General features: G+C 46.0%; 1 protein-coding gene and 1 long non-coding RNA gene across 4 annotated transcripts in view; one reads left to right on the top strand and one right to left on the bottom strand.

Annotated features, from left to right (window-relative positions):
- Positions 1-20,077, top strand: part of MAP7D1 (MAP7 domain containing 1) — a 102,397-nt gene that overhangs the window by 15,577 nt on the left and 66,743 nt on the right. The gene's annotated exons all lie outside the window — the stretch shown is intronic.
- The window catches only part of LOC116515406, a 90,247-nt gene continuing 72,507 nt past the window's right edge, over positions 2,338-20,077 (bottom strand). Inside the window, exon 4 of the long non-coding RNA XR_004256246.1 lies at positions 2,338-2,705. This is a non-coding gene — a long non-coding RNA (uncharacterized LOC116515406). The remainder of the gene's footprint in view (positions 2,706-20,077) is intronic.

Raw genomic sequence — 20,077 nt, forward strand, 5'->3', positions numbered from 1 at the left:
AGAAAGGACAACAACTACATTTATTCGTGACGTGAAACTACTTAGGGACTTTTTGCTGAAATAAGAACAAAAATGAACTTGTGATTCCCTACGGGTCTGATGACTCAAAAAAGTAGGAAATGGAAAGAAGGAAGTTAAGTTGCAACCTTAGAGAGAGAAGGAGGTGAATATAGATATACTTATAACTGCGGTTTAGAAAATCAGAAATTTCTTCTTTATACTTTTTGCTTTTCCTTCCCTTCCCAATCTTTTCTTTTTCCTTCCTTCCTTCCTTCCTTCCTTCCTTCCTTCCTTCCTTCCTTCCTTCCTTCCTTCCTTCCTCCCCCCTCCCTCCCACCTATTCCTTTTCTCATTCTCCTTCCTGTTGCTGCCAATTTTTGGAGATATCTCTAATAATTTTTGGAACATATTTACTCACATACTTATTGGCTTTTCACTAGGGAGTGACTGTAACAGTTTGAGAACATGTATTTTCTTAACAGGGATGTTATTATCCACTATTAATGTCAGTACTATTTTTTTTATTGTAAAAAGTGATGTCTATTGCTGGTCTATGACCATAATAAATATATATTCTATTCTATTCTATTCCTGGTGGCACAGCGGTTAGAATGCCTTTCTTCCTTCCTCCCTCCTATTCCTTTTCTCATTCTCCTTCCTGTTGGTGCAACAGTTAAAGTGCCTTCCTTCCTTCTTCCCTTTCTTCCTCCCTCCTCCCTTTCTTCCTCCCTCCCTCCCTCTTCTTTTCTTTTTCCTTCCTCCTCCCTCCCCCTTTTTCTTTCTTTGCACTTTTTCTTTCTTCCCTTATTTTTTTCTTTCAAAATTAGAATAGTTTTTATTCTTTTTTTTAAAAAAAAGTTCTGTGATAAAAGTTATGTAAGAGAGAGAGAGAGAGAGAGACAGTGGCTGTGGTTAACAAGAGGTTCCTGCTGACCCACTTTGGAAGGCCTGTTTTCCCCATGAAGCTGACTCAAGAGTGCGCCGAGGGCCTGCCTCCCAGCCCATCAGCCTCCAGTATGCTTAGAAACACTCAGCACCGCGTATCCAACATCCACAGAGCAAAGCAGGAGAAACGGAGACCGTGGGATTGACGCCATGGCCAGCATCTTCTTGGACGCTTCTCTTTCTGCTGCTCCATCTCACACTCTGCCAGCAAGCACCATTTCCAGCCACCCTGTCTTTGCCCTGCCAGCAGGATTTTATGGACAGCAAGGCCGTGCTGCTGCGGTTTGGCCAAACCCACACTTAAGTCCCTCTCTCTTTGGCCGCTGCCTGCCTTGCCCTGTAATTGGCTAAGGGGCGGAGCAGACAGGAAAAGACACCAGGGACCCAAAATGCTGGCCACCTTCCCAATCGGGGACAGCCAATGAGAGAGCTGTAGCTGTTGCTGACTCTTTCAATTTTGGCATTTAAAAAAAAAATCTCCCTTGGTCTTGGCTCTAATTATAGGGAGAACCGATGGGAGGGAGCAGTGAGCGAAGCCTACTCTTCTGCCTGGAGGTGTCCAGACCCAAAGCTAAGCAGATGCTTGCTAAATTGTGTGTCGCCACGCGGACAAGATCAAACCAAAATCCCTCCCCCTCCCATTAGATTTTGCTAAGACTCTGATTCTTCCAGAGGAGTACTCTCCTTTTTTGGGGGGGGGGGGGAGCAGTTTTATTTTGTTTTAATACATGTAACCACAAGTATATCATTACATCTTAACAATCACTATTCTGTATTATCCAATATTATAGCGATTCCTCTTACCATCAATCCACAACAACTGTCGTTTGCTCTTCTGCTTTCCATACACCATATTATATCCTATATTATACCTCCGCCATCTTCCTCTCTCCTCCTCTCTACCTCCTTTTTTCACTCTACCATCCCTCTCTTTTCTACTTCCCCTTCCTCTCTCCTTCTCCTCTTTCCACTCCTTCTCTCTCTCCTGCTCTTTATCTCCCTTCTGTTTCCCTTTCTCCTATCCCCTTTCTTCCTCCTTTCCTCTCCCTTTCTCCTTTCCACTCTCCGCTTAGTTTGCATGGAGTATTTCAGCGTCCGAGCAAACTTCAGTTAATATTGATGGTATTAATAATTGCACTCTAATAAACATCTTTCATATTAGTAGTTTTAACTACGTCTCCCTCCAGAGGAACATTCTGTACTGGTTCTACCTGGTTAATCTTAAACTGGGATAGTTTGTTTTGGTGGCTCGCCATCTCATGTGAACCTGGCCTGCTTACAGTCATGTTCAGAGTAACACAAGCAATGTTATGGCGTCCTTGTGTGCAAGCCCTTTTCTACAGGTGTAGTGATGCTGGGCACACTCTGGCTTTTGTCCTTCAAACGAGAGATGGGAGAGGGTCTGGTTTAGGGTTAGGGTGCTGCTCATGTTTGGTTTGAAGTGTTATGTTGATCCTAAAAATGGGTTCATTTAGCAACCTTTTTTCCTCTAAATCTTTAAATTGAGAATGTACTTATCTGATGTTTCTTGAAAATCCGAACGGCCCTCATGAGATTCCGATCTTGCTTTCAGTTCTGCACTTGCCTCACATTGTTCTGAATTAAAGGTTTCATTTGGGTTAGTTTCATTTGTTTCGCATTTTAACCCCAAATTGAAAAAAGCATTTGTCACCCTTTTTATTAATCTCATCACATTTCTGTTTTTCCTTGCGTTTTTGAGCTCCAGATTTTTGAGAGGACATTTCATCACCATTCATAAACTGAAATGAAATAGAAAATAGATTCATAAAGGAAATGACACAAAACTTGCAAACTTCAATAAACAAGTAATGAAATTAAAATTCAATCAATTACATAAAGAACTGTTCGTGGAGTTTCAGATGAATAAAGGTTATGTCAAACAAGGCTGCAAGGCGGTTTTGCTATACACACGTATAAAGCCGTGATGGCAAACCCGTTGCCCGCAGAGCCATTTGTTTGGGCCCGCAAGGTGTTGCCCTGTCAGTTCCAGCTCCAATGCGCTGGCCAGCTGATTTTGGCCTTCATCTTCAACTGTTTTTGTTCTCCCTGAAGGGAAGCCTCCTGAAGCCTCCAGAGGGAGAAAAAGGGCCCTATGGGGGTTCGGGAACAGACTTCTGGGTTGCCCATAGGGCCATTTTTCACCCTCCAGAAGCTTCATGGAAGCCTCCGGGGGGGCAGAGGAAGCCGTTTTCACCCTCCCCAGGCTCCTAAAAAGTCTCTGGAGCCTGGGGAGGGTGAAAAACGGGTCCATCGTGCACAAAATGTGGGGGGTCATGCATGCAGGCACACACACATAGAATTATGGGTGTGGGCACACCCGCACATGATTCCCCTGCGCTTCCCCCTGCTTTTGGCAGGCAATGGCAAAAAGGTTAGCCCTCACTGTTATAGAGTATGAAGTATATATCCAATATTGTTTTTCTTTTTAAAAATTTGGTTTTGTAAAAATTTTCCCTTCATGGGCTCCCTTTGAGCTCCATGGGCCCTGGAACAATGTACTGGCTGCTACCCTGCCCCCACTTCTCAGCCCTGGTAAAAGGGGGGTGCGTGCAAGGTGCGATTGCATTTGTATTTGTGCATTTGTGCTAGTTCTGTGCAAACAAAACAGAAAGAAAAAAGACTTTTAGGACAAGAATCAGATGAATAACTTCAACACTTTCTGCTCTTAATTCTGAATAATTCTTGCATTTACGGACCGAAGGAGTTTCCCGACTTTCTTGGTGTGGCAGCTGCACTTATTTGCTCTCCCACAGTCATATGAAAAGTCAGGATGCAGGAATCAGGAGAAGTCCGTTTTAAAGATAACAAACCCCCGCCCCAAGAGGAGCGGAGGCCTTGAAGATGCCTGCCTACCAGAACAGCTGGCTAAGTAGCGGTAACAAGTTTTTCTTTTATTATTTTAAAGCAGAGGCATTCCATCCCTCCCAAAAGCTAAGAGGTTTTTCTGCAGCAGCTTTAAAATACCCACAGAAAGCTGTTCCCAAGCTTGTGATCCAAAATACATGGGCACCTAAGGAAAAACAGTGGGGAGGGAGGAGATGGAGGAGGAGAAAGCTAGCTCAGAATTGGTTTTTCAAGTTTCTGGTTCTTCGGATGACCTGTTGGGGTGAAAACAGTTCTAACTGTAGGATGAAATGATCGGTACACCAGAATTAGATGAAATCTTTTTTTTAAGAGTTTTTTATTTTTTATTCTCTTACATACAATTATACCATATTTTTCAGAGTATAAGACACACCTTTTTCCCTAAAAAAAGAGGCTGAAAATCTGGGTGCGTCTTATACACTGAATACAGCATTTTTGGCCTCCCGAAACTCCGACCTCTTTGCAAAAATGGCAATGTATAGCCTTTGCTATACACTACCAGAGTGCTCCCGTGGGCTGGGGAGGGCAGAAATGAGCCAAAAATGGGCCGTTTCTTGCTCGTTTTTGCCCCCCCCCCCGCCGCAAAGAGCACTCTATAAACATCCTAAAGTCTATGCATGCCCTCTTTTTTTTGACAAAAAACGGTCCCGTTTGGGAGGTCTGCAGAGTCCAAAAACTTTTTTAAAAAAATTTGCCTCTTCAAAATCTTGGTGCGTCTTATAGTCTGAAAAATACGGTAGGTAAACATTCACATAGTTATTCTTCTTCTTTACATTTGTCATTCTTATGCATTTGTTATTCCATTTAAAAGGCTATAATATGCAGTTTGGGTTGCTTTATTTACTATCCCATCTGCCTGTTTTAACACCACCTTATTTTCCCCTTCTTTTCTACCTGCCTACCTTCTCTACTTTCTTCCTTCCTCCTCTCCTTTCCCTTCCTTCTTCCCTTACCTCTCCCCTACTCTTCCTCTTCCCCTTCCTACCCTCTCTCTTTCTCTTCTTTCCACCCTCCTCTCCTTACCTCTTGCTTCCTTCCCTCCTCTTCCTCTCATCTTCTCCTCCTTTCCCTTTCTTTTTCTGTTGTTATAGGTGTCACTTTCAAATCTCAGTTTATGTTTCCTTGGGATGATATTTCCGCAAACCCAAATATAATTTGGTATCATTTCTTATTCCCTTTCCTTTGCTAATCTATCCTAACTGTGTTCTTTTCCCTTTATATCTTACTATTGAATATATACTTGTATATTTAGTACTTTCTTTTCTGTTTTCCCCCTCTCCCCCACCTTTCCCATTTAATAGTGTATCGTTTGGGTTCTGTATCTTCCCCTTACTTTCTTTTCTAGATTCCTTTCTCTAGCCAGTCATAAAATCTTCCCCATGTCTTGAAGTACACCGATTCCTTTTTATCCTTTATTTTCAAAGTCAACCTGTTCATAGAATTAGATGAAATCTTGAAGTAACTGATTAACAAGAGTTGGAAGGGACCTTGCAGTTCATCTAGTCCAACCCCCTGCCCAAGCAGGAGACCCTACATCTGCCCCTACCTAGGATCGAACTCACAATCTCCTGAAATCTATATTTCATATTCAAATTTCAACCATTGTTTTCCAATTCATGCCTTTCCAATCCACTGTGGTGAAAACGGGTCAGGTCTCCTGGTGATCCATTTTACAGTCATAAATTGAGGACTACCTGTATGTAATCTATTCCTACATAACCGCTGGCCGCAAATGTCAATATTTCTGGAATCTTGCAGAGAATGGTGATAGTCCTTGGGCTGGAAGAGTCAGGTGCTAATTTTAGAATAGACAGGAGGTAGAGAGCCAAGAAAAATTGGGCAATGAGTTCTGTTCCATAAAGTAGGAATTGCAACAAAACACAGCACTGTGGAATGCCAGACTATTCTCTTTCACTTTTTCCTCCCTGGAGTTTTGTGTCTCTTCCCCAATCCCGTCTCCCCTTTCTGGAAATCTTGGGATTCCCTTAAGTTGGCTGCAGCCTCCCTTTCTAACGCCTCCATTTTAACCGGCTGCCTGAAGGCTTCCTTTTGTTTCTGAATCTGGAAGGGAGCAGCTGAAATGTTGAACATGAACCAGCCACACATCTGCTGTGAGCAGGAATGTCTTAACGGCAATATTTTCTAACCTTGGCAACTTGAGAACCTGCGGGACTTCAACTCCCAGAATGCCCCAGCCCAGCATAGAATTCTGGGAGTTGAAGTCCACAGAACCTCATGTTGTCATGGTTGAGAAACATGGCCTTATGGGATCGTGTCAGTAGAAGCTGTCGGAGCCCAAATCACAAAAGGGAGTAGGGATGAAATTCAAACATTTTCTCTACCAGTTATGTGGGTGTGGCTTGTGGTCATGTGACTAGGTGTGTGTGGCTTGGTGGTCATATGACTGTGCAGGCATGGCTTGGTGGTCATGTCACCGTATGGGCTTGGCTGCACAATTGACTCACACACAATGTAAAAGCAGCTGGACTTCACACATAATGGCCTCTGCAACAAGCAGGAACCTCACAGAGTCACAGAGAGCTCAAAAACCAACTGTGCTTTATAGAAAAACAACACAAAAGCTGCGCAACCGACTCACACACAATGTGAAAGCAGCTGGACTTCACACATAATGGCCTCTGCAACAAGTAGGAACCTCACAGACAATCTGGCACAGCTGATTGTTGGAACTTTTTAAAAACTTTTTTTACCATATTTTTTTACCACCGGTTCAGGCAAACTGGCCCGAACCGGTAGCACTTCACCCCTGGTACACAGGTAGTCCTTGACTTACAACTGTTCATTTAGGTACTGTTCAAAGTGACAACGGCATTGAAAAATGTGACTTACGGCTGTTTTCCCACACTTGTGACTATTGCAACATCTCCATGGGTCACGTGATCAAAATTTGGACGCCTGGCAACTAACTCGTGTTTATGACGGTTGCAGTGTCCTGGTATCACCTGATCCCCTTTTGTGACCTTCGGACAAGGAAAGTCAGTGGGGTCGTCAGGTCCCCTTAACAACCATGTTACTAAGTGAACAACTTCAGGGATTCGCTCAACAACCATGGCGAGAAAAATCGAAAAATGGGGCAAAGCTCACTTAACAACCATCTCGCTTAGCGACAGAAACATCGGGCTCAGTGGTGGGTCATAAGTTGAGGACTACCTTTATGGCTCCACCAGGTTCTCCATCATGGGGTGTGGTGGGGGGGTAGATTGGATGACCGTGTGTGTTAATACTACAATAATCCCCTCTTCAATCTTAACCTAACAGCTGCTGCATCATCCAGTCTGATCTTTGGAAAAACTAAGTCCTACTTTGCACAGACACTCAAACAAAGCCTGTGCAAGGCCTTAGAATTTTTGTACGAGTGGAAGTTGGGTTTAAACTAAAGGAAAAGAGACACAGATTCTTCCCGAACTGCATTCGGTTCTAGAACAGTGCTCTCTGGCATATCTAGCTGAGAAAGAGGTTAAATTTCTCAACCAAGATGAGCTTTGTAGGAAAATGAACCTATGATTTCTCCATGCAATTACTCTACTGTTCAGGTCCTTCTCTGTCTTTTGTCTTCATTCTTGGGCTTGTAAATGCAACTAGAGCAACCTTGGTAACTTGAAGATGTCTGGACTTCAACTCCCAGAATTCCCCAGCCAGGGAGTTGAAGTCCAGACATCCAAGGTTGAGAAACACTGAACTAGAGAGTTACTTCTGGCTAGGACCATGATGGCGAATGTATGGCACACATGCCCAAAGTGGCACCCAGAGCCATGTCACCTGGCATGTGTGGCATTGCCCATTTCTCTTCCAGAGTTCTAGAGCACATGCGCACGTGATGATCAGCTGGCTTTTGTGCAGGCAGCAGTGCCATAAACTAGAAGAGCTGGTCTTCCGTTTTCCAGCGTGAGCCTGCACACTGGCCAGCTGATTGGCGTGTGCCCATGCGTGGCAGTAAACGGAAGACTTGCTGGCTGGTGCACATGTGCACACCGGAAACCAGAAGTACATTTCCCAGCCCGTGTATCCCCCCTGGGCAGTTCCTCTTCTTGGTGGCAGCCCAGACAAGCATACTCGGTGCCAAAAAGGTTCGCCATCACTGGGCTAGGATTATGAGAGATGAACCCCATTGGCTCTCTAGGACAAAGTAGAGACGGTGGCTCATTTTGGATGCTGGCTGGGGAATTCCAGAAGTTGAAGTCCATCCACCTTCCAGTTGCCAAAGTGAAAATATGCTTGGAGCCTATTCTTGTAGATGGAGGCACTACTTTAAACAATTATTGCAAAGGCATTCACTCCTAAGTAATCCGAAACAAGGCAGAACCCAGGTAGAAGTTAATGCTGTAAGTGTGCAGGAGGCTTCTCGTGATTCATCTGTGTTGAAATAAGCTCAGAACGGGAGCTTCAGGGATTAAAGTCCCTGCCTAATCCTGGCACACCCACAATTTCCTCTTTGTTGCGTTTGCTTATCAGGAGATGTTGACTTTTGGGTGAAGACACTTCTTCTGTCTTTAACGATCTGTGATTTCATGGGAGGAGGGGGATTCAAACCTGCAAATCAGTGGTTCTGAAGCTTTTTTTGAATCTGCAGCACAGTATTGAATATAGCCACAGTCCTGTGGCACGCCACAAAACTCTTTATGGGATACACATATTTTAAAATACGTAAGACCTGATTTGAAGGGAAGTTATTTAATGTTTTAAAATACATGCACTTAATTGAATATATGGATGATTCAGAATATGCATAATACAAAAAAGAAGAAGAAAACCCATCAGTCACAAATCTCTTGGCACGCTCGAAATAAGCATGCTGCATGCCCGTGTGTTGCGGTATGTTTGTTGGAAACCATTGCTTTGACTGCTTTCTTCCCATTTGTTTAATATGCAAATGAGCCACCCTCTGTTGTTTTTAAGGATGAAATTCTAAGTGTGACTGTCAGTTTAAAGAAAAAGCTAATGAGGTAGTAAAGCTGCTTATAATAATGTGCAGAATCTTTGTTGGGCTCTTGACAGATGAAGAGAGTCTTTGGCATTCTGAATAAAGGCAGTTTACAGCCTGTTGCAAGTGGTCCTTGACTTATGACCATTTGTTTAATGACTGTTCAAACTTACAATAGTGCTGAAATTTATGACAGGTCCTCGTGGATATGACCATTGAAGGGATCACATGATCACCATTGTTGACCTTGGAGGTCCAGCAGAACTGGCAGCAGATTCAGACAGTGAGGAGGTTGGGGAGGAACATGAGCCAGTCCTGGAGTCTGGCGAAGGCTCTGATGAGGGCTCTGCATCAAAGGCAGAGAGAGGGCCAAGGCCGTCTGACAGTTATCAGCTGCCTTCGGAGACAGACATCAGTGGGGCAGAAGAACAGCTGGAGCCTGTTCCCAGTGTGCTCATGCACAGAGTTGCCAGACAAAGGGAACAGCTAAAGAACAGGGGTCGACTTGGGAGTAAGGCCACAGGTGAACGATGAATGGCTCTTCCCAGAGGAAATAAAAGAGGAGCGAAAGGGGAGTGGAGTTTGCAGGAGAAGGTTAGTTTGCTTAATTAATTCGTGACTCTCCATGACTCCTTGCCAAGTTTTGCATCATCAAGGAGTCTGCTTCATGCTCTCGGGAAGCCTGGGTCAGAACAGTGGGACCTTTGATTAAAGGTGGAACTGCTGAAGAGAAATTCCAAAATGTGGGAAGATGTTGGCTGAGAGGCTGCAGCACATCATTCCAAGAAGAAACTGGGTTCAAATTTGGCATCTTCAAGTCCATTGTGAAAGAGTGCTCTTGGGAATCCCAGGTCAGAACAGGAGGCTTCCATTAAAGTCTCAATCTTGCAGGTCAGAGGGGAAGTCTCAATCTCAATTGTGGTTGTAAATTGAGGACTACCTATAATACTTTTTTATGTGCATCCTTGTGGCTGCTCATTTGACTATTTCATCCTACCCTGCAGACACCCACCTGAGGCTTCCCAAAGATTCAGGCAAAGGTGTACCTGCATAACAGCTTTACTATCTGACCCATTTTGAAATGGGCATGGTAGGCAATGAATTGGGGACCTGCAAGCAGGAATTCCCTGGCCATCCTTGGAAATATTTTTTTGCCCAGTATCTCTTCAACTCCCAGTGCACTTCAACTCCTAGAATTCCCCATCCGGCATGGGGAACCCAAAATCTGAGGGTGAAAAACTGGGAAATTGGAAAATTCCTACATCCTCTTCTTTCTTCCTGTAATTCCAGTTTTGCTTTTTTAGATGTGCAAGGGATCTGCGGCAGGGATCTGCAATCTGGTTGCTCTAAGCAGCTTCTCAGTGTTTCTTAGCGCTTTTTAAGAGGGGTGGACTTCAACTCCCAGAATTCTCCAGCCAGCACCTCTTAAAAATTGCTGAATCTAAGAAACCCTGGGTGAGAGCTTTGGACCAGACAAGAACCATTTCGTTTATTCTTCAGGCTTTGGACTTGTCTTTTTTTTCTCCTCCTGATCAAAGCCTGAATGTAAATCTGAATTATTTTTGCTCTCTGGATGTTTCTATTTGAAAAATAGTTTTAATTAATCGTGTGTTATAGAGCTAATCCAGTCTTTTCGGCAAATCTTATTGTTCTACAGGTAATCCAGTGTGTTAAGCCTGTCTTACCAAGCCAAAGGCTTTTAATCCTCTCCCTTTTATCCTCCCTGATCTGATGCCATCTTTCCTCGCCACCTCCTACCCACATCAGTCCGCCGGGCCTTCCCAGAGGTTTTCCAAAGCTTCTGTAACAAGGCAGTGCTATCTCGTGCCGCCCTGCTCCACCCGTTTTCCCTTGGGGCCTCTCCCATCTTCCTGGCTGTTCCTGTCGCCTGTGCACAGCTTGGGTGTTTATGCATGCTTGCACATATGCGAAGAGAGGAGGGGGTGGAGAGGAACAGCGAGCATCCTGCCCCCTTCCTGGCTGTCCTTCCCTGCACGCAAACTTTGGGAAGGATCTTGGGGGAGCAGAATGAAAACTGAAAGTGATTTTGTGATCTTGCCAATGTGGGAGTCAGTTGGTTTTCCCGAACTGGTGTTTTTTCTCCGAGCCAAAAATGTCCCCCTTCCCCTTAAATTCAAGACAGAATACAGATTAACAAAGTTGGAAGGGACCTTGTAGGTCATCTAGTCCAACCCTCCAGCCAAGCAGGAGACCCTACACCCTTTCTGACAGAGGCCAGTCCAGTCTCTTCTTGAAAGCTTCCAGTGATGAAGCTGCCACAACTTCCGAAGGCAACTTCTGTTCCATTGGTTGATTGTCCTCACTGTCAGAAAGGTTCTCCTTACTTCCAGGTTGAATCTCTCCTTGGTCAGTTTCCATCCATTATTCTTTGTCTGGCCTTTGGGTGCTTCGGAAAATAGCTTGACCCCCTCCTCTCTGTGGCATCCCCTCAAATATTGGAAGACTGCTCTCATGTCTCCCCTGGTCCTTCTCTTCACTAGACTAGCCATGCCCAGTTCCTGCAACCGTTCATCGTATGTTTTAGTCTCCAGACTTTTGATCATCTTAGATAAATTCAGATTAACAGAGTTGGAAGGAACCTTGTAGGTCATCTAATCAATCTCTGCCCAAACAGGAGACCCTACACCATTTCTGACAAATGGCACACCAATCTCTTCTTGAAAGTCTCAAGTGATGAAGCTCCCACAACTTCCAAAGGCAACTTCTGTTCCATTGGTTGATTGTTCTCACTGTCAGAAAGTTCCTCCTTATTTTTAGGTTGAATCTCTCCTTGGTCAGTTTCCATCCATTATTCCTTGTCTGGCCTTCAGGTGCTTTGTAAAATAGCTTGACCTCCCCATCCTCTCTGTGGCAGCCCCTCAAATATTGGGCGATGCAGGGGCAGGTGCCAAGAGGTGAATCCTAGATCCAAAATCTGCTCCATTGCTCATTGAACAATCTATTTTAGCTGATCCACTGTGGAAGTGGGGGAAAGGGCTAGAAATGATTGCTCATCTCCACATGTTTCAATATCCTCCCCACCCCCGAGTCTGTATTGAGAGATTGGAAGAGGAAAACAGCCTGATCTGCTTAGGTCTCATCAAATCAATAGAAATAATTCAGCATAACCGTAAAACGGCTTCCTGCATCACATGCAGTAGGGTGGGATGGGGTGGGCTCTTAACAGAACCCCTATTGATTCAGGAAGAAATCTGTGAGCCTGTCACAGAAAACAGAACAACAGGACTGGGATGAACCTTGGAGGTCTTCTAGTCCAACCCCCTGCTTAGACAGGAAGCCCTACACCACTAATTGCATACTCCACAATATTTCTCCGCTCAATGATCAGCCAAGCTTAAAAGAACAATAACAGAACGAAGTAAACAAATACAGCCATGCACTAACAAAAACAGGGAGTACTCAGTGTCCGATCACAACTGGGACTACAATTTCCACTGCTAAGCAAGGCAGACGTTAAGTGAGTCACTCCTGATTCTACAACCTTGTCAGCTTCTGCCTTGCTGTTGCTTCAGCTGCCATGAAACGGGAAGGGGGGGGGCTGGTATTTGGGAGGGGTTAATTGCTGTGCTGGAGGAATGTTCTAGGATGTACCAGACGTTGGGATTGCGCATGCGTGTGTGTTTCCCGCCTGCATCAACGGGCTCGACATTCCATCATCGACCTATCTTTTTGAAGTTATCTCACACCTGACACTTGAAGGACTTATGATTGGACTGGAGCTATTATCCTAAGGGGGGGGGGAACGGGCTATTCTATATATCAATTGCTTTCGCGCCTGATTAAGCAGACTTTGCTTCGCTACTGCTCACTTACCATTTATAATTAGTAAAAGTACTTTTGATTTCCAACCCATGGAGTCTCTTAGTCTTCTTTCCTAGTTATGTAATGGAGTGGAGCTGACAAGAAGCAAAGTCTGGAAAAAAAACCCTTTCCAGGAGATTTACGTCTACCGAGAAGGGAGATAATGTCTTCTCCGATCAGAGAGGAGGAGGGGGCCGTTGGAGGTGCGGATTCCAGTGGAGTAGGACCTCCCGACCTTTCTTTACACGAGCCCAGCCCGCCTGACCTATCCTTACACGAAGATTTATTTCAACTGCAAATTTCCAGCCAGCCTGAACCTCCCCCCCCACCCCGATGGTCAACTTCGGTGGGACAAAGAGAGACAGAGACAAGCTGGAATGCTGGACTCACCCAAAGACCACCCCGACAACCATCCCTGGAGCTGGGTGCCGTGAGAAAACCCCAGACGAGTGAATTCCCTGACTATTGGAGCCAAAGGTACTTTGGGGAAAGAAGGGGAGGCGATGAAGGGGAATGGAGAAGCTACCAGCACCAGGGGCCCATGAGAAAACCCCAGCGGAGTGAATTACCTGATTATTGGGGTCAAACATACTTGGGGGAAAGAAGGGGGGAGGAGGAAAGAGACTGGAGAAATTGGCAACGTTACCCACGCCCGCCATCTCCCCCTCCCCCTCGGCCTGCTTCACCCCCTGCGGCTAGAGGTTTTGCTGACCAAGGAGGGCCTCCCCCCCGAAGACATCGGATGGCTAAAATCCCTCCCTTGCCTGTGCGTTACAATGGTGATTCTGCTAGCCTGGCCTCTTTTCTTATGCAAGTGTTTAATTACATGGAGATTTATGGCCGAGACTTTGAAACTGACATCATGAGGGTCAGAATGGTTCTTTTGTCATTAGATGGGGAGGCTGCTAAATGGTCAACTGCTTTGCATATGTCTGGCTCTCCCCTCTTGGGGAATTTCAACCGCTTTATGGAGGCTTTCCGCCAGCGTTTTGATGACCCGTTAACTGAGAAGCGGAGCAAATTGAAGTTTATAACCTTTGAACAAGACGATAGGCCTGTCGCCCAATACATCCAGGAATTTCAATGTCTGTCACAATACATGAGAGGCTGGGGGGAGGACGCCCTACTGGACAAATTTGCTGAAGGATTGAATGAAGACATTTATCAGCAATGTATCAATCGTAACCTGCCTAGACGTTTAATCACATGGTTTGAACATGCAGCGGACGCTGAACTCGATTTAACCCGTCTCCGTTATGCTAAAGAGGAAAGAAGGAAGCGGAAAGAGAGGGCTGCCAAGTCCCTCCCCCCTCCAGCCACTCAATCGCTCTTCAAACGACGAGGTGAAGCAAGGGGGCCCCCTTCTGGCCTCTCCAGGCCTCTGACATGCTTTCGTTGTGGAAAATTAGGGCACACCGCTCCCGAATGTCGTGCTAAATTACCCCTCTCTGCTCAACTCCCTCCCAAACGTGAGGAAAAGTCTGGCAGAGGCCCTGAAAAGAAGAAGAAGGAAACGGCTTTCGCTGGGGAATCCAACCCCCCTCCTTTTGCCCAGCCAGTAGAGGGAGACGCGGACGCTAACTCCTCTTCTTCGGAGGACTCCGATGACGACACATCGCCTCACTGGGTGAGTTCAAACAAGGGGCCCCTGCTAATCCCTATTGAGTTAAAAGTTCCTCCTGAGGGGAAACCTGCCACCCTCCTGGCCTTACTTGATTCAGGCTGTTCCCGATCCATGATCAACCCAGCCATGGTGGAGAAATTAGGCCTCAAATTGCGCACTTTGAAAACCCCAATTGTGTTTTGCCAAATAGATGGATCCATTGCGGGGGGGGGGGCCGCCCATTTTTTTACGGAGCCTTTGGAAATGAGGATGGGTACCCATACTGAATTAATCTCTTTTGTGGTCGCACCTGGCATGGACAGGCCACTCATCTTGGGCATCCCATGGCTCCGGAAGTGGAACCCTCACATAAATTGGCGTAAAGGCCGCTTACGCATTCGCTCGCAGGTTCCTCCAGTGGGGGAGGGCTCTCCGGACCAACCTATCACTGACGTTCCTGAAGTGGCCGCTAGAGGGCAGGAGAGGATTGCAGGAGAGGAGAAAATTCCGAAAGAATATCTGGATCTTAAGGAGGTCTTCAGCGAACAATCTTCGGACATTCTACCCCCCCACAGGCCTACTGATTGCTCCATAGACATTTTACCCGGGGTTAAGCTCCCTAAACCCCGGATTTACTCCATGTCGCCCAGGGAAATGGAGGATATGCGTTCTTTCATTGACAAAAATTTGAAACGTGGTTTCATTGAACCGGCTCGACCCAAAGTGGCTGCCCCTGTACTGTTTCGTGAAAAAAAAGATGGTTCTCTTCGTTTATGCTGTGATTTTAAAAATCTTAACGCGGTATCAATTCAGAACCTCTACCCACTCCCATTGATGAAAGACTTGTTGGCACAGCTAGGGAAGGGCCGCATCTTCACTAAATTGGACCTGCGAGAAGCTTACTATAGAGTACGCATTAAGGAAGGGGACGAATGGAAGACTGCTTTCAACTGCCCTCTTGGTTGCTTCCAGTTCCGGGTTATGCCTTTTGGCCTACAAGGGGCTCCTGCTGTTTTCATGCAACTTATTAATGAGATCTTGCACGATCATCTGTACAAGGGCGTTATCGTATACCTGGACGATATCCTCATTTATACTCGCAGTTACGACCACCACGTCATTCTGGTACGCACTGTTCTGAAAAAACTCCGTGCCGCTGACCTTTATGCCAAATTGTCTAAGTGTGAGTTTCACCAAACTAAAATTGACTATCTGGGCTATCGCATCTCCCCTGATGGCATTGAAATGGACCCTGAAAAGGTGAAGGCGGTCACTGAATGGGACGCGCCCAAAACGCGTAAGCAATTGCAAAAATTTTTGGGTTTCGCTAATTTCTACCGTCAATTCATTCCCTCTTTTGCTAAGATTGCTCTCCCTATTACTAATTTGCTCAAGACGAAAGGCGACCCGAAGCCTAAACCTAATAAGCCTTTGGACTGGAACATGGAATGCCAGGCGGCATTCGAGAAACTTAAACGCCTTTTTGCCGCTGAACCAGTTCTTAAGCATCCTGATCTCGACCGGCCTTTCGTCGTCCAGGCTGATGCCAGTGATGTCGCCGTAGGGGCCATTCTGCTGCAAGCCAACGACCAAGGTAACTTGCAGCCTTGCGCATACACCTCCCGTAAACTCACTGACACGGAGAGGCGTTGGGCGGTTTGGGAAAAGGAGGCTTTCGCGGTCCGTTGGGCCCTCGCTACTTGGCGCCATTTCCTAGAAGGCGCTAAACACCCATTTGAGGTTTGGACTGACCACAAGAACTTGGAAGCGTTGCGAACGCCTCGTCGTCTCTCCCCCAAACAGTTGCGATGGGCCCAATATTTCAACCGTTTCAATTTCACTCTAAAGTATATCCCGGGCGGGAAGAACTTCATGGCAGATGCTTTGTCCAGATTACCTCAATATAATTGCTCTAAACTAAGTATCGTCCAACCGCTCCTGGCAGCTCCGGTACTCACACGTCAACAGACCCAAGCTCAGAGGGAAGTGCCGCAAGATCTACTTTCTGACCTTAAAACAGCTCTTTCTCAAGATGACTGGTTTCTGAACCATCGGGACGAGTGCACCATGAGAGACGATCTACCGTGGATTGGTGCTAAATTATACATCCCCGCATCCCTAAGGCTTGTCGTCCTTCATCGCGCTCATGACTCCAAATTGGCGGGTCATTTTGGATTCGTAAAAACTTTGCATCTCGTGAAGAGACAATTCTGGTGGCCCTCTTTAAAAAAGGACATTGAACTTTATGTGGCCAGTTGCCCAGTTTGCGCTACCGCCAAAAAACCGCCAGGGAAACCGCAGGGACTACTCCAGTCCGTCGCTCGCCCGGTTGCCCCTTGGAAGGAGATTTCTATGGACTTTATTGTTGAGCTTCCCGAAAGCCAGGGGCATACCGTTATCTGGGTGGTCACTGATTTGTTTTCCAAGCAAGTTCATTTCATGCCTTGTCACAAAGTTCCTTCCGCCAAGGCATTAGCTAAACTGTTCATTTCACACATCTACCGTTTGCATGGGGTGCCCGACCGTATTATCTCCGATCGTGGGGTCCAATTCACATCTACTTTTTGGAAGGAATTTCTCAAACGCATTGGGTCCGCCCAGGGCCTTAGCTCCGCCTACCATCCTCAGACTAATGGCGGCTGTGAACGTACAAATTCCGTCCTTGAGCAATATTTACGTTGTTTCATCAATTATCAACAAGACGATTGGGTCGACTTGTTACCACATGCTGAGGTCGCCTACAACAACTCGGTTCACTCCAGCACGGGGTTCACCCCTTTTCGGGTCGTTTACGGCCAGGATTTTGTTCCTATTCCCGAATTGCCTACTGACCAACCACAGGTTCCTTCAGTTGCGGACTGGAGTGAGCGTCTCAGTCGCATTTGGCCTCTAACTCTTTCCACTTTGGACGCTGCCCATAAGGCCCATAAAAAGCAAGCCGATAAAAAACGCACTCAACCCTATGAATACCGCCTTGGGGATTTGGTGTATTTGTCCACGAAATTCTTGCACACTACGCAGAAGTCCAAGAAATTAGGACCCAAATATGTTGGCCCTTTCCCTATTGTGAAAGTCATCAATCCTGTTTCTGTTCGTTTACAATTGCCCAAACACCTCAACCGAATCCACCCGGTGTTCCACATCAACCTCATCAAGCCTGTTCGGGTTTCCCACTTACGCCCCCCAGATGGACCTCCACCTGCTCCGTTGCTGATTGATGGGGAACATCATTTTGAAGTTCGTGAAATTCTTGATTCCCGCAGGCACCGTAATCGCATCCAATACCTGGTGGCTTGGAAGCACTTTCCCCCCTCCCACACGGAATGGGTTGATAAATCCCACGTTCGTGCTCCCCGCCTGCTACAGAAATTTTATGCTGCTTATCCCGACAAGCCTTGACTTTTCTCCCCTCCCTCTTCTTTTTGTGTTTTGTCGTTTGTCTGTTTTGTTTGTTTTTCTTCCAGGCCTGACAGCCTTTTTTCCGGGGGACGGCCGGATGTCAGCTTCTGCCTTGCTGTTGCTTCAGCTGCCATGAAACGGGAAGGGGGGGGCTGGTATTTGGGAGGGGTTAATTGCTGTGCTGGAGGAATGTTCTAGGATGTACCAGACGTTGGGATTGCGCATGCGTGTGTGTTTCCCGCCTGCATCAACGGGCTCGACATTCCATCATCGGCCTATCTTTTTGAAGTTATCTCACACCTGACACTTGAAGGACTTATGATTGGACTGGAGCTATTATCCTAAGGGGGGGGGAACAGGCTATTCTATATATCAATTGCTTTCGCGCCTGATTAAGCAGACTTTGCTTCGCTACTGCTCGCTTACCATTTATAATTAGTAAAAGTACTTTTGATTTCCAACCCATGGAGTCTCTTAGTCTTCTTTCCTAGTTATGTAATGGAGTGGAGCTGACAAACCTTCTTTTGCCATGGTTTTTAAGTGAACCCTGCAGTCATTGAGTGAATCCAGCTTCCCCCATTGCCTTTGCTTGCCAGAAGCCAGCAGAAACGTTTGTCGATAGTAATCCCATGGCCCCAGGATTCTGCAATCATCACAAAATACAAGTTTGTTTGACAGGCATCCAAATTTCGATCTCAAGACCGTGGGGATGCTGCAACAGTCTTAAATATGAAGACTGATTGTAAGTCACTTTTTTCCAATGCCGTTGTAACTTCAAATGGTCCCTAAACCAATTGTTCTGACCTAGGCTTCCCAAAATCACGAAGCAGACTCCTTGTCCCGACAAAACCCCTTTTTATTAGGCTAATGTGAATTCCACTCATTCAAAACCAGCAAGGTCCCGGCAAACAGTCTTTCAAGGGTGAATTTACAATCACAGACCTTATCAAGCTTGGAGAGCTGCCAGGCCGATATCTTCCAAACGCCATGCTGTACAAGGAAATACCTGGCAAGGAGCCTCTGAGAATTGCCAACAAACCTTCACACTAATTAAGCAAACAAATTGTCTCCTGCAAACTCTCCTCCCCTTTCGCTCCTCTTTTATTTTCTCTGGGAGGCGCCATTCACTGTCCACCTGTGGCCTTACTCCCCAGTTGACCCCTGTTCTTTAGCTGTTCCCTTCTCCTGGCAGTTCTGTGCATGCGCACATCGGGAACAGGCACTGCTGTTCTTCTGCCCCACTGATCTCCGACTCTGAAAGCAGCTGATAACTGGCATATGGCTCTGGCCCCCTCTCTGTCTCTGATGCAGAGCCCTCATCAGAGCCTTCCCCAAACTCCAGGACTGGCCCAGGTTCCTCCCCAACCTCCTCTCTATCCGAATCTACTGCCAGTTCTGCTGGCTGCTGGCAGGTGACAACACCAATAGTCAAGGACTACCTGTAGCAAAATAAATCACATAGTACAACCTTCCCTCCTTCATTACTATGTTAATATAGTTATTACCCAGAGGATAATTCTGGAAAATTAATAGGTATAATATGAAAAGGGCGTTGGTACTTACCTAATACGCCTCTTCTCATAGTTGGGGGAGGAGCATCCAGAATGGGTTGACCTTGTCCTCTCACGATTGGATGAGTCAGATAAGCTCTTTGGGCAACGCCCCCTGGCCAGCAGGACTTCCCATATTTGACTCATCCCACTCAATGGAAAGGATGCACCACTCTGGACCTCCAGTAATTTACAAAGGATTAAGGAAAATAAACTTGGACCCGGCAAATCCTGCCTCCCTACATCGCACACAGCCTCCTCCTGCAAGGACTGGACTGCCACAAGCCCCCTGGGGCGGCCCTCCTTCGTTACTATGTTAATATAGTTATTACCCAGAGGATAATTCTGGAAAATTAATAGGTATAATATGAAAAGGGCGTTGGTACTTACCTAATACGCCTCTTCTCATAGTTGGGGGAGGAGCATCCAGAATGGGTTGACCTTGTCCTCTCACGATTGGATGAGTCAGATAAGCTCTTTGGGCAACGCCCCCTGGCCAGCAGGACTTCCCATATTTGACTCATCCCACTCAATGGAAAGGATGCACCACTCTGGACCTCCAGTAATTTACAAAGGATTAAGGAAAATAAACTTGGACCCGGCAAATCCTGCCTCCCTACATCGCACACAGCCTCCTCCTGCAAGGACTGGACTGCCACAAGCCCCCTGGGGCGGCCCTCCTTCGTTACTATGTTAATATAGTTATTACCCAGAGGATAATTCTGGAAAATTAATAGGTATAATATGAAAACAAAACCTCTATAACCCCTAACAATTTATTAACATGTACCATGCCAAATTTAATATTTAAAATAAAAGTAAACATGCCTTTATCAATAATATTTTTCTTACTGTTATGCATATTGCAAATTACTATTTTAAAAAAATACCAAAAAATATTCTGTCATGAATGAGTGCTTTATTATTTGA

The sequence above is a fragment of the Thamnophis elegans genome, chromosome 12, assembly GCF_009769535.1.
Source record: "Thamnophis elegans isolate rThaEle1 chromosome 12, rThaEle1.pri, whole genome shotgun sequence".
NCBI classification, from domain to species: Eukaryota; Metazoa; Chordata; class Lepidosauria; order Squamata; family Colubridae; genus Thamnophis; species Thamnophis elegans.